At 40.6% G+C, this 12,948-nt stretch overlaps 1 long non-coding RNA gene across 1 annotated transcript; it reads left to right on the forward strand.

Annotated features, from left to right (window-relative positions):
- Positions 1-2,562: 2,562 nt before the first annotated feature.
- Positions 2,563-9,143, forward strand: LOC129381314 (uncharacterized). Its single transcript, XR_008609515.2, has 2 exons — positions 2,563-3,019; positions 4,110-9,143. It is a non-coding gene; the product is annotated as an uncharacterized lncRNA (long non-coding RNA).
- The last annotated feature ends 3,805 nt before the right edge of the window (positions 9,144-12,948 follow it).

The following is a 12,948-nucleotide window of genomic DNA, read 5'->3' on the forward strand; positions in this document are numbered from 1 at the left end:
TGAACATTACTTAAGTGACGTAAAATTTTCAGTGAGCAAAACAGTTTTTATTTCAACGCGAAGAAACAAAACCGAAACTAGCGCAACTGTTTTGCTCAGTTGTGCAGATACAAAATGATCCAAAGCCGAAGCCGTCAATAGCATGACGCCATTTTAAAGTTGCGCTGCATCACGCGCGAGTACGTTGTCGTTGAGTGGTTCTGAAATCGCCGCGTTAGGGGCGACTGCAACCATGCGTTGCGGCAAGTTACGGTGGGATCTTCTGTCCGTGCTGTGTGATTGCGACGAGGGGACCGCCGCCAGCAGCAGCGTATCGCCGATTTCGCCTTTGCCGACATCGAGCAAGTGCAGCTCGCCGGACCGCCACAAGCGCCCGAAGTGCTGCGGTTTGCACTGCATCTTTCATTGTGATATGGGAGATCGCAACGGACAGAGACGACCAGATGCATACGAACCACTACCAGCGGGGACCTGTGACTTGTGCCATATTTCTCTTTACGGCTCAGGTAAGCATATCAGCTTTTGTTCAGAGTTTACAAGCGGCGCGTACTCGGCCCTTCCGGTATGGCTACATTTTGCGCCACGTTTCTCGTGGCAGTTCACTGACGTTTCTTAGGCATGCGTGCGCGTATGTATGCGAAAATACTACTGGCAGACGGAAGCCTCAGGAGAGCATCTGAAATTATTGCAAAGTTGTACTGCCAGGAGAAACACCGTTCTTAACGACTCTAGTGACGAGTGGCCTGTCGCATCGAAAATACGTAGAATATCAAGTACTGCGTAACTTGAACTGTAGATACAATACTAGCACCAGTGTGACTTTGGCTGGCGAAGACAGGTAGTCGAAAAGACAGTTTGTGTATTCTGAAGATCTACTAGCGCTTTAGGTATATTACCGCGAATAAAAGCGCTACAACGCTGTATAGCAGTGTCAGGCGATGTGGCAGCACATATATTTTAAGAGCGGTAAAGCGGCTGCATGCACAAGCGAACAGATTCAGCGCTTTAAAAACGCTGAAACAGAACAAATTTGATGTGCATTTGGCTGTAAGTAGAAAACACAAAACGCATTAGCTGACAATCTAAGCCTATATATAATGTATTATTTTTACGTAATCTTTATTTTCACGGTTGTATATATTTAAAAGCATGAATATGCTGCAACATTTATATAGCAAATCCTACTAGGCTTACATAACGTGGCTGTGTTATGTGGTGAAATTGTAATATTGCTACTGGATTTTTTATATTGAGTCCGGTGTTTTATGAAAAAAAGGGTCCTTTTATTTGTAGTTTTATGTTAGTGCGTATAGTTGCCAAGCAGAAATGAGTTCATTGCAAGGTTTTACTTTCCAGTGAGCTGCATATGAACCGAAGTTTATCCTGTCTTGGCTATTGTAATGTGCATACAACAATTTTAAGTATACACAGCTGTAGTTGGCTTGGTCGCTGCAGCATATTTTGTGAAAGTAGAAGGCCATTTATTATTTTGCTGCTTCCATGCAGAAATACCTTTTTTCTTGTACCAAGAAACGCTGACAGTGTTGAATGAAATGAAGTGTGGTGTATTTTTCTACTAATTTATTAAAGGAAATTTCGTCTGCCGTGTATCAGAGATTAGTTTACCTTCTTGTACTAAACGATGCGTTATGTCTTCGGCTACTGCTGTTGTCCTGTGTATTTTTAAATTTTGAAATGTATTTTATTTTAGGTATTCAAGAAATGGCAGCAGCCAGAAGTCGCCATCTTATTCAGCACGTTATGGGTGAGACAAATCGTAGCAGGCACTTTCGCATATCTCATTAGCATATGATGCTATTTGTTGTAATTTTTGTGTCCACTTTCCTGTCTTTATGCATTTTACTATTATTGTGCAAAGGGTAACAGTTTTACATTGAGACAGAGTAATCGCCCAAAGGGGAGACATGGCTGGAGGAGACAACACACACAAGCCTCCCTTGTCCGTATCTCTATGTTGCACATTTACTCTGTCATTATCTACCAACAAGCCCAAGTTCCTCATCAGCTACATTTACTAATGATCCGTTATTACAATTTCATTGACATAACATTGAAAGTACAGAGATACACAGGAAGACAGACTTGAACTGATGAAGAGCCATAGAACAAGGATCGCTGGAGTCAATATTTCGACAAAGAGAAGGAGATCTTTCTTCTCAAAACATTGGCTCCAATGAATTTTCTTGTTCTATCACTATTTATGATTAAAAGAAAGCATTATTGCTCTTGCTGAAGTATTATGCATTATGGCATAAAAATTAGCAGGGTGAAATATCAGGAATGTCAAAATTCTTGTATATTCCAGTGCTAGAGCGAAAGCCAGGAAAACAAGATGTAGAGAACCACATTTTTATTTCTCACTGGCCAGTTTGGCCAGCTTCATTCCGACCTTGCACTTTGTTGCATTAACGACCACTGGAATTCGTTAATTGAATTAGCTTAGCTTGGTGATTTACTTATATTAAGAGATATTGAACTTGTATTAATGCAGCTTAAAATAATGCCTGTAAAAAAATTTGCAGTGACATTTTAAGGTGGCAGGCTTGCAGTTGACTAGCAGATCACTTGATGGTATGAGCTCAGGTTTCAACTGAGCTTCCACGCACAAATCAGTTGCACATTTTTCTTTCATTGTTTAGATTTTCATCAACATAAGTACCGTTTCTTTTTTGTCGGGCTTCTAGTTGTGTCGTAGGACCTAACTGTTTACCTTTATTTGTATTGGTAGCCGTGTTACACAGACAGCTCAATTTTTATTGTAAATCGTGACATGGTAGGACTAAGAACAATTGTGCAAATTTGTTGCAGGTACAGTATGGCGGCTCCTACTCCTGCGTCCTACCACCACCCTGTCCTGACTACGTCCACTAGGGAGTTGGGAGCCTTTGGCGGCTTCTGCCACTGCATCCTGCCGCCACAATGTCCCAACTACGTCCACTAGGGAGTTGGCAGGCTTAGTGATGATGCCAGCAGGCTGACAGCCGACAGAAAGATTCAGGTAAATACCTGTAACTAAGCGGCGTCTTTTTGAGTGAAATGGCTTGTAGTCACTCAGCAATGAAAGAAGTAACTTCAAAGCAGTTCAGACTCCCTGCTATCTGTGCTGGGATGCTCAAGTCCATGCATTTTGTCTTAGCCGCCAAGAGGCTATGTGTATTAGGCGAAATGTGATGCAAATTTTGAAACTACAAGAGACCACTTGTACAATTTTTTTCTTGCTTAACACAAAAACTACTTTGATAAAGCTTTACCAATTTAAAAACAATACAATGTACTCTCATACATGGTATTTGGCATAAATTTACTACGGCTTCCTCAATGGTAAGTAGGCCGATAAACGTACACCAAAACTGACTTTTTTTCCAAGTTCATCCTCCTCTCTCTGCACTGCTGCATAATGTATCTTTTTGATACCATTCTTGCGCACAGCACAAGTCCTAAACACATGGATTGCATAAATTTGCAACTTTTGCTGTAGGTGACTTCTGTGAAAATAAAGTTAATAAGCTATTTTGTCCATTTTTAATCAGCCATAATAAACGGAGCAGTGGCTAATAAGCAGTTAAGTTTTTGGTATAAGGCCTCTCTTTAGTGTCATTAAAAATTTGGCCCTCTTCATGAAGGAACCATATTTTTGGCTATGCCATTTTATGATGCATACTTTGGTGCGTTACACAAAATTTGACATAATGTTTATGCCAGTGAAAATTTTTTTTTTGCTTTAAGTATTGCGTGAAATTGAGATTTGTTCTATATTGAAGTGCTCTCAGTTTTCAAACAGAAATTCCAAGTGGTCGTGTGCCAGGTTGGAGCAGCTGGCATGGAATAGCCTACTTACACAAATAGGGAGGGTCATGTACACTTGACTTTATGTTAAGATACTATTATTGATCCACAAAAGACAAAATGAAGGATTCCATCCTATAAGCAGCTCTTCACATTCATTTACACTTTTGCACATGTATATACCTTGAGTCTGGTGACTTGTGTCTGTTTTCATCATCTGCAATGTGCAGATGGTAAACTTCAGATTTGCCCTATGGTACAGAATATTTTGGTGTTTAAATATATGGATCTGTGTTTTTCAGGCTGCCTCGAAATTTTACCCAAGCCATGCCGCACACTTGGGCCAAGCCTCTTGTGAACGACGTATAACCAGGCTCAATGCATGAGTGTCGAGTGAGTCCGGAGATCAAGGCAACCTGCTGTGCAACCAGCGTGCAAGCTTTGGTGACCCTCTAATGTTCTACCTATTTCACAGCTGTGCCTCACCTACCATCTATCCAAACAGCATCACCATCTGTGATCACTTATCGAACCATGGATGAATGTTGGGGTGGAGTGATTTGAACATTCTATTTGTCTCTTCAAGTTCTTTGCAAATATTTCTGCTATTATAATTCATATGTCTTTAGTACCTAGTTTTTAATAGTTCCTTTCTCTTAGAATTCTCACCATCTACTCCTGCTATTATAATGTATACCTGCCGTTAAGCCCTGTTTCTCGTAGTTCTTTTGTACTTGTGGATGTAATTGATAGGTTCTTAATTCTTGTTATACAGAAGGCCAAAATGCCAACTTACGGCATTTTTTCTTCCTTTGATAATCTACAGCACTGCAATGTGTTCAAGAAATGTAACATAACACGTGCTCTGGTGCAGGATAAATTTAAGAGCAATATAGAGTACTTATTTCAAACACCCGTTATTTTTGAAAAACTCAAGGATATAGGAGCACAAGAAAGAAAATATTGAACTAGAGAAACATGGCTTCCCCTCATAAGTCTGGTAATAATGTGACTTCCTTTCACTGCAAAGATACTGGTACTCGCATACAAGGTTTCAGACATGAAAGCTATGATACCCTTGGCATTTCTCAGTGCTTATTTGCCTCACTGACGAATGTCAAAGGCAGCATAGGTTTCATGCACACATTGGTTGTATTACACCTTTTGAGTATTGCATTTCTCAAACACTCAGGTTTGCAGCAGTGCTTTAAATAGCAGATGTATTTCCTAATTTTCAGAATTTATTAGTGCAAGAGTAACGCTACAGATCATGTAAAAATAATTTTACAGACTATATGTCCATGGATGCATGCTTCTTCTGATGACGTAGCAGTGCCATGTGGTTGGGGGATGAATGTCTATTTCAGATTTAAATATGGCTTCCAGGCCTGGGTTAGTCTCCTACACTGAGTATTCTAGGTCAGAGCCTAGTTACTGGAGGAAAGTGAATTAAACTAGGAATTATAAACATCAAAGGTCTTGTTCGGGACACTAATGTAACAATCAGCAAGGTTCTTTGTGCATTAATTTCCAGATTTGCAAGATTATATTTTGACTGGTTTCATTAATGCAAGAACAAATATTTGTTTATTCTCATGCTAGAGTTGGCTGCCCCCATTCGCATACAACCCCTTTACAGGCTAAAAATTCAGTGTAATAATAGGCTGTTTTTTGGTTTTGCGCTGTCAGTGTTAAGGGATGCAAACGGTGACATACAACAGAATGCAGAAAAATGTCTAAGGAATGCAAGCAGGGCATAGGGCTTTTTAGGCAGATGCGTCCATGTGCTATTTATAAAACTCCCTATGGTATGCCTCAAGGCATTTTTAACCCTTTAGTAGAAACACTGACGCCCACTTATTAAGGGGAAATGCTCCTCGAAACAGCTTTCTTTAATTATTTGTACTAGAGATTTGAATGTGCCGCCATTCATAGGGAGTTTTATGTAGATTTGAATTGCCATTGGTTTTTGTGTAGCTGGTGTTTTTTAGTTATGTCCTACATAGTGGCAATATATTTTTATGGGCACTTTCGTCTGTAAAAAGTTTTGCAAATAGTTTCATGCTGTATCTTATTTAGCTAGTTGTATACCGCAAAGTGGCGATACCTATCCAAACAGCTTGTACAATTACTGGAACTATGCAAAAATATATAGGCCACTTTAAATAATTTTTACAGATTGCAATTTCAATTAGATATCGGTATTCTGCATATTTTGAAGAGTATGTATGCCATATTTCGTTTCTATAGAACAATTATAAGTGCACAAGGTCATTCTCATGCTATTATGAGAAAAAAATTATTGAAGTACTCTCAATAATTTTTTTTCACAGAGTACATGAGAGGTATGCAAGATTAGTAGGCAGGCCTTCCTGCCTGCCTACTATCTTGCATACTTCTAGTAACTTTACATGCTGTTTGAATAGATATCGGCACCTTGCAGTCTACAGGGAGCTGAGTTAGCTGCAGCACACTGCTTTTTGTAAAGATTTAATACACAAGAAAATGCCCGCAAATATCACTATGTATTTTGCCGTTGTGTAGGGCATAACTCAAGAAGCAGCTAAACAAAAACTAATGGAATATATGAAATCTGCATGAAGAACTCTACAATTGGCTCTCTTTTCAAAGCTCTAGTACAAATAATAAAAATATTTCGAGTAATATTCAATCAGCAAAACGTTCCCCTTGCTAGAGTGACCTACAACATAGCGACGCAAAGTTTAAGGCAAGTCGTTTTGTCGAAGCGAATCTGGGCTGTCTTCCCAAGAGCTTCTGTTAAAGACAGCGAATTTTCCTGCATGTGCCAGAAGTGCAATACTAAAATGTTTGTGAATGTGCAATTGGTATTGGCACGCTAACAGAAAAAAAACACAGTTCTGTGAAATGTAGACTTGATTATAACTTTGTTGGGCATTTAAATTTTGACTCCATATATTTATTTTGTGTTTTGTACTGAGTGTTTCAGCGGTGACTGCCACTAATTATTGAACATAACTGCTTCATGACAGTGCGACAATTTTTACTAACAGAAATTTATACCAGTGGCAGGCATTAGAATTACAGTACTAAATAACGTCTACTTTGTAAGAACTCAGACTAGCACCAGTTCTGAAATACACATACCCAAAAAGTAATGATCAAATAGATTTCTCTTCCACACAGAATTGTCCCACAAGGCTTACAGGAGGCTTTTTGGCAAAGTAATATCTGAAAGATCAAAGCATGTTCCACCAAGTATGGTGACAAATATTTCAGAGCTGCCCGTCTGAGGACTCCTACAAACTAACAATACCTTCAGCACTGACTAGCTTCAATAATGGGATGTCAGCATTTTGCTGAAATTAATGAAACTTCAATTATCGTGATCTTGTTTAAGAAGACATTTGAAATTAACATGCACTTCTAATCTCTGTCACTTTTGTAAATATTTCCCAATTATTTTTTCAGGCTACAGTTTTTGGTAATAATGGTATTCATTGCAGAAAGAGCTAGTACATGGCATTTAATAAAAAAAGGTACTGGTCATTGTAGATTTTGTGTCTTGAGCATTTGTTCTGTTCCACCACTGTTTCTTGAAATCTGAAATGATGTACTCATCTCTTTGTTAGCGATAAACAGGGAAATCTGTCAGTATGTTTTGTTTAAAATGCGGCTGATCAACCCAGTAGTTAGGCTATTTGCTAATTATAAATTACAACGATAATAGTACAGGACCATAAAAACAGATTGATGCTGAATAACAGCTGTGCCCAGCAACATCCACGCAGCTGTGCCACACAATGTGCATGTGTTCAGAAGAGCCAAATGCCCCAGAGAGAAAGCAAAAGTAACTTATTGTTCGTCATCTTGTACAAGCAAATTATGCGCCAGATGTAATTTATACTCAGTAAATACATAAATCAGTCATATGAGGTGTCTCGCTTTAGGTTGCAAATTCGAACTTCTTGTAATCTTGCTTGTTTTTATTTTGTTTTCTTTGAGAGCATGAGTGACTTGATTGCCTTGGCACCTATTGTCAAAACTGTTTCATCACTGGGAATTACGAAAGTTTATTTACACATAAAATTCCCAGTAACTGATATGGTAGGCTTCGACCTTAATTCTCTTATCTTTCATATCTTTATCTACCAAGTAGTTGTATCATTCATTGAGACATATCCACGCAATGCACAGTGGGAACCCAAATTATAAATATCTGTTCTTGCTTTCTACCCTGCTCTACAACATAATGAAGATACAAAGCAAAACTATAAGTTTGCAATTGTCCCCCATAACCAGAGTTTCGCTTAGAATTTGAAAAACAAAATTGACATCCTGCTATGGTGTGAGAGTTGCTTTGGGCACCAAGTGAACTGCGTAGCACCTGTGCTAGAGTACACAACAAAGCAGAAAATCGCACCAGATTGGAATGGCAGCGGTAAGTTAAGAACAGATGTTTTATTTCACGCACCATTAATGTGGCATATCATCTGCTCCTGTTTTGTGGGAACGCATACATTGGGAAGACAATTTTTTGCACCAATCTTACCTTAGCGGGCCACCAGAGAAAGGTAGAAATCAAGAACAGGTATTCACACTTTGTTGCCCACAGTGTATTATCTGGATGTGTTTCACTCTACAAAAGACTGCTGTGGTAGATAATCATAAAGACAAAGACAAAAGAATTAAAAGAGGTATGTGTCAGTCATCCTTCCATGACATCCAGTGTTTATAGAAACACTTCTTTCTGTATATGTGCCAAGCCATAGGGAGGCTTTACGTAAATCAATCATGCTTTCCAAGTTAAAAATCGGAATAAGGACAATCACAAGAACATTGTATGAGTGATTTGTAAATGTGGCACCTAATGTAACTTATTTACTTATGCGCTGAGGGTAGATTACAGCCAGTGCATAATCTGCTCTTACAGGATAACTTGTGATGAGTAAAAAAAACTTTCCTCACATCTTCCTCTTTGTTTCTTTTGGATCTTGGTGCACCATGTATATTGTTACAGCTGCATGCATGCAGCTGGGTATAGGTTATGTGTTCTGCTTCCTCCCTTGTCCTCATTATTCATGTGCTATCTTTGCCATAACAAAATACAGCTACCTGTGCTACATATTTTGTCAGCGTGTTTCCGTTACGGCAAGTTTTGTATTAGTGGTTATTGCAATCTGTGAAATTGTCTGTGTCAGCTACTGTACTTTGTCTTGGAAAAGTACATTTGTCAACATAAATAAACAATTAGTATAAATGTTGCTGTATTTATTTTTGTAATATTATCTGTTGTGAAGCTTTTATACACTGTTGCATGTTGTTTGACAGAATAAAATTGATGCACAACTTTTTAATGTGGTATTTTTCAGATCAATTTTCAACTGACGCTAACATGCACAAGTTGGGGGGGAAAAGTGCAAACAAGAGTACCATAAGGTAGGACAGCTGTTTTTACTGTTAGATTGGATTATCAATTGCCAACCAGTTGTTTTTAGCAAGCATAGTATAACGCATAGATTATGTAATATAAGTTGGAATATTGTTTTTATTGCACTTGATTATCTGGGTCTCCTCTGTACATAAGTGCAGCCTTTTTTATTTGTTATGTGTAGCTTACTTGCTTAAAATGTTAAATCGTAAATTCTAAATAAAAACATGTCTCGAAGAACAGTGAAATAGGTTTAACTTAGAAATGTTGTGACATTAGAGACTTGTGCAGCGCTGAATTGAACTTCTACATGAGTTACATACTATTTTGGGGTCTCGTTATGGTTCCGAGTTGCATTGCAGTGTCATGCATATGCACCTGCAGGCTACATATATTTAAGACTGTTTTGCTTGGTTGGCTATTGATTCCAGTTTAATAGTAACGAAAACTCTTGCTTTCATGGTGATTCTGTGCTGACTAATACATTTGAATTCTGTGCTGACTAATACATTTGAATTTTCCAGAAGACAACAAAGGGTGATGAAATAAGTTTTTGTTGCTAACCTGCCATGTCTTTTTTGGCAAGCTTGCTATGGGTTCTTTCGTATATGTTGTCTTTTCACAGTAGTCATCATGAGAGCTAGCCGTAGTCGTGTGTACTTACAGCAAAAGTTGGTGACACATTTTGAAAATCGGCTCGACACTGCCATCCGAGAGTCAAAACGACTTACATGGATTAGTTATTTTACTCTATTTACAAGAGTCCTGCACCACGCACTAAGGGTAACTTGACACACACTGCTGGAGTCATCAGACTCATCAAGAATAGTTACCCGAATCCTTCCGCAGTGGCCATGTGACCCTTTATCTTGAGTCGTCTGACTCATGCAGAATAGTTAACGGACTCCCTCAGCACTAGTCGTGTAACTCTTTTGAGAGGGTTAGCAGACTACTACAAGAGAGTTGCATGACTATTGTGTGTGAAGTCACGTAACCACCTTGTATCGAGCACAGATAGTCTCGGGACTCTCTGCCGAAAGAGAGTTCGGGTGTCTCCCACAAAGTGTGTCGTATACGTGGCGAGTCCAGACTCTTCGAAAAGAGTAAGAGGTACTCTTTTTTTTCTTAGTGTGTGCAGGATTGTTCTAGGAGTAAAACATTAATACCCGAGGATGTAGATGGGCAAACGGCGCTGCGGTAGCTCACCTGGTAAGGCATGACGCGCATAATGCGAAAACGTGGGATGGTTCCCCACCTTCGGTACGTTGTTTTTCAGCCACATTTATTTCCAGTAATCTATTATTTATTTAAATCGGTTAGTTAGTACAAGTAACTTCCCCTATCTTTTCCTCGATGTTATTGTTTGTTCGCTTCTCATGATATGATTACCCATATGCAGCTTATCATAGTGAAGCTGAAATGACGCCCCCCCCCCCCCCCCCCCCCCGTACCTCCCGTGCTGCAGCAGCTTTGATCGTGCATGCGGAACACGAGGGGTGAAATCTTCGCCCATCACTTATTGCGTCACCTTCATTTTACGCCTTCAGACACAACAAGCATTGCTAATCTTTATAATGATTAATGCCATAATAACTGGTCGGCGCTTTCCACTCAGATGATGCTTCCCACATATAACAGCGTTTCATCACATTCACATAACACGTGACGTACCCCACAACGCTCTTGCTTTTATTACACATCGGAGCTGACACATAATACAGCATTCACACAATGGCATGTACTGAACGCAGAAGCGCAAATGAAAAACAGGCCTCGTGATAGGCCCGTCTATTCTGGGTACGCATGTCAAAAGTGCGGAACCCTAATGGACTCACTTAAGAACTGCAGGGGCTTGAGCGCGTTATGGCAGGTTTATATTTTAGACTATACAGTACGTAAAATTTTTAAAGTTGCCTGCCGCATTGTAACGCAATTCCAATCCTTCAACTGGAATAATAGAAGAGGCTGATATCTGCGCGAGAAATCAAATTCCATAACTGAATTATTACCAAGTAAATCTCTATTGAAGTTTTAACGGACTGCTTTGTGCGGCACATATTCAGTTTAAGAATGGTTGCTGGCGCTTTTGCAAGGCATATTCATTTTGATCGAATCCTAAGGGCGGCAACGTTTTCCAGATATCCACCGCGAAAGTGGCGCTATGACGGCTGTGTCGCTCTTGCTTTTGCTTTCTTAACACCGTTTGATGCATTTAAGCACAAGACTGCCAGAACATCGCGATAAACGTACACGACCGCGAAACACACCGTAATCATTTCAGTAGTTGTAATCCTTTTTTGCGATTGTTGATAGCAAGGGTACAGGAGAGGAGAGACTTCGGCACAGCTTGAAATCATCTCTTCTCGCATAACGGCAGCGTTTTAGCGTAGCACGTCACGCGAGTAGACAATCAAAACCATTTTTATTGATACATTACAGAAGTAGTAGAAAAAAAATTGACGGATACGAAAGCAAAATCGTTAACATAAACGTGCTGACCACGCGCGTGGACTCTTTCTAGGGAAAGAGTAGCCCACGTGACCCCGTTCGGCAACACTGGATCGCTGGAGGCGCAGGAGCTGCAGCATGCCATGCACTTCACGAAGGCTGCGCTGCTCGCGGCGGTGCTGCTGCCTGCGATTCTCCGGCATTGAGCAGCCACCGCAGCGTCGCCGAAGGGCAGCACGCCGGCAGGTCGGGGTACTGCGAGGGTCAAATGTTAACCAACCATGCCCGTGGGTGTCACATTTAGTAAAAAAAGTAGAGAAAGAATTGTTCGTTGGATTAAAATCTCGCTCGAGGACGGTGACGAGGGTCGAAGTGCGCAGGCCAATTGCAACGAAATTGGGCAGAGAAATTCAGCGCTTTTTCCGCATGCAGGTAACCGGGCATGCGCGCATGGTCGTTAACGAGCAACATGTCGTTCTAGAAGTTGACGACGACCTCCCTCACACGCCGTTGTTACTTAGTGTCTATGGTATTGGGCTGCAAGGGCACGAGGTCGCGGGACCGAATCCCGGCCGCGGCGGCCGCGCATTACGATGGGGACGAAATGCGAAAACACCGGTGTACTTATATTTGAGTGCACGTTAAAGAACCCCAGCTGGTCCAAATTTAGGGAGTCCCTAAATACGTCGTGCACCATAATCAGATCGTGGTTTTCGCACGTAAAACCCTACATTACATTTTTTCAACGATTCTCCCTCTGTCTTAGACTCTTGTTCCCTCATGTCTTCCTGTATTGCAGAATCTGTGGCTCGCAAGCAGTCGTTTCCGAACCCTTAGCGTGGCCTATGCAAATAGCAAGTCTTGCTAAAAGAATTCGATAAACGTGCAACATTGTCCATCTTGTTTTGCAATTGTTAATCGCAAAATGTCATTAAATAAAGCTGAAACACTCACGCGTAAATTAAAGGATAATTGAGTTCTAACGGTTGATTCCAAGTAGAACGTCGCTAATGGCCGATGTGCACATACCATACATTTCCTCCCCAATGACGCCAGTTGCGCTGCTGCGTGCGATTCTCAGGCGTCGAGCAGCTTCTGCAGCTTCGCCGAAGTACAGCCTGGCCACAGGTCCTGGCACCGTGACAGCACAAAACAAGCCATTTGTAATCCTAGCGTGGCACTTGTATTGTGTGACAAATCCACTAGCACGGCCCGCGCTCACTCGAAGCGCAGTACAGAGGCGGGTATGAAATTATAGGTTCCGGGCCAGTCGGGCGACAGGA

This window comes from Dermacentor andersoni, chromosome 1 (assembly GCF_023375885.2).
Source record: "Dermacentor andersoni chromosome 1, qqDerAnde1_hic_scaffold, whole genome shotgun sequence".
Taxonomy (NCBI): domain Eukaryota; kingdom Metazoa; phylum Arthropoda; class Arachnida; order Ixodida; family Ixodidae; genus Dermacentor; species Dermacentor andersoni.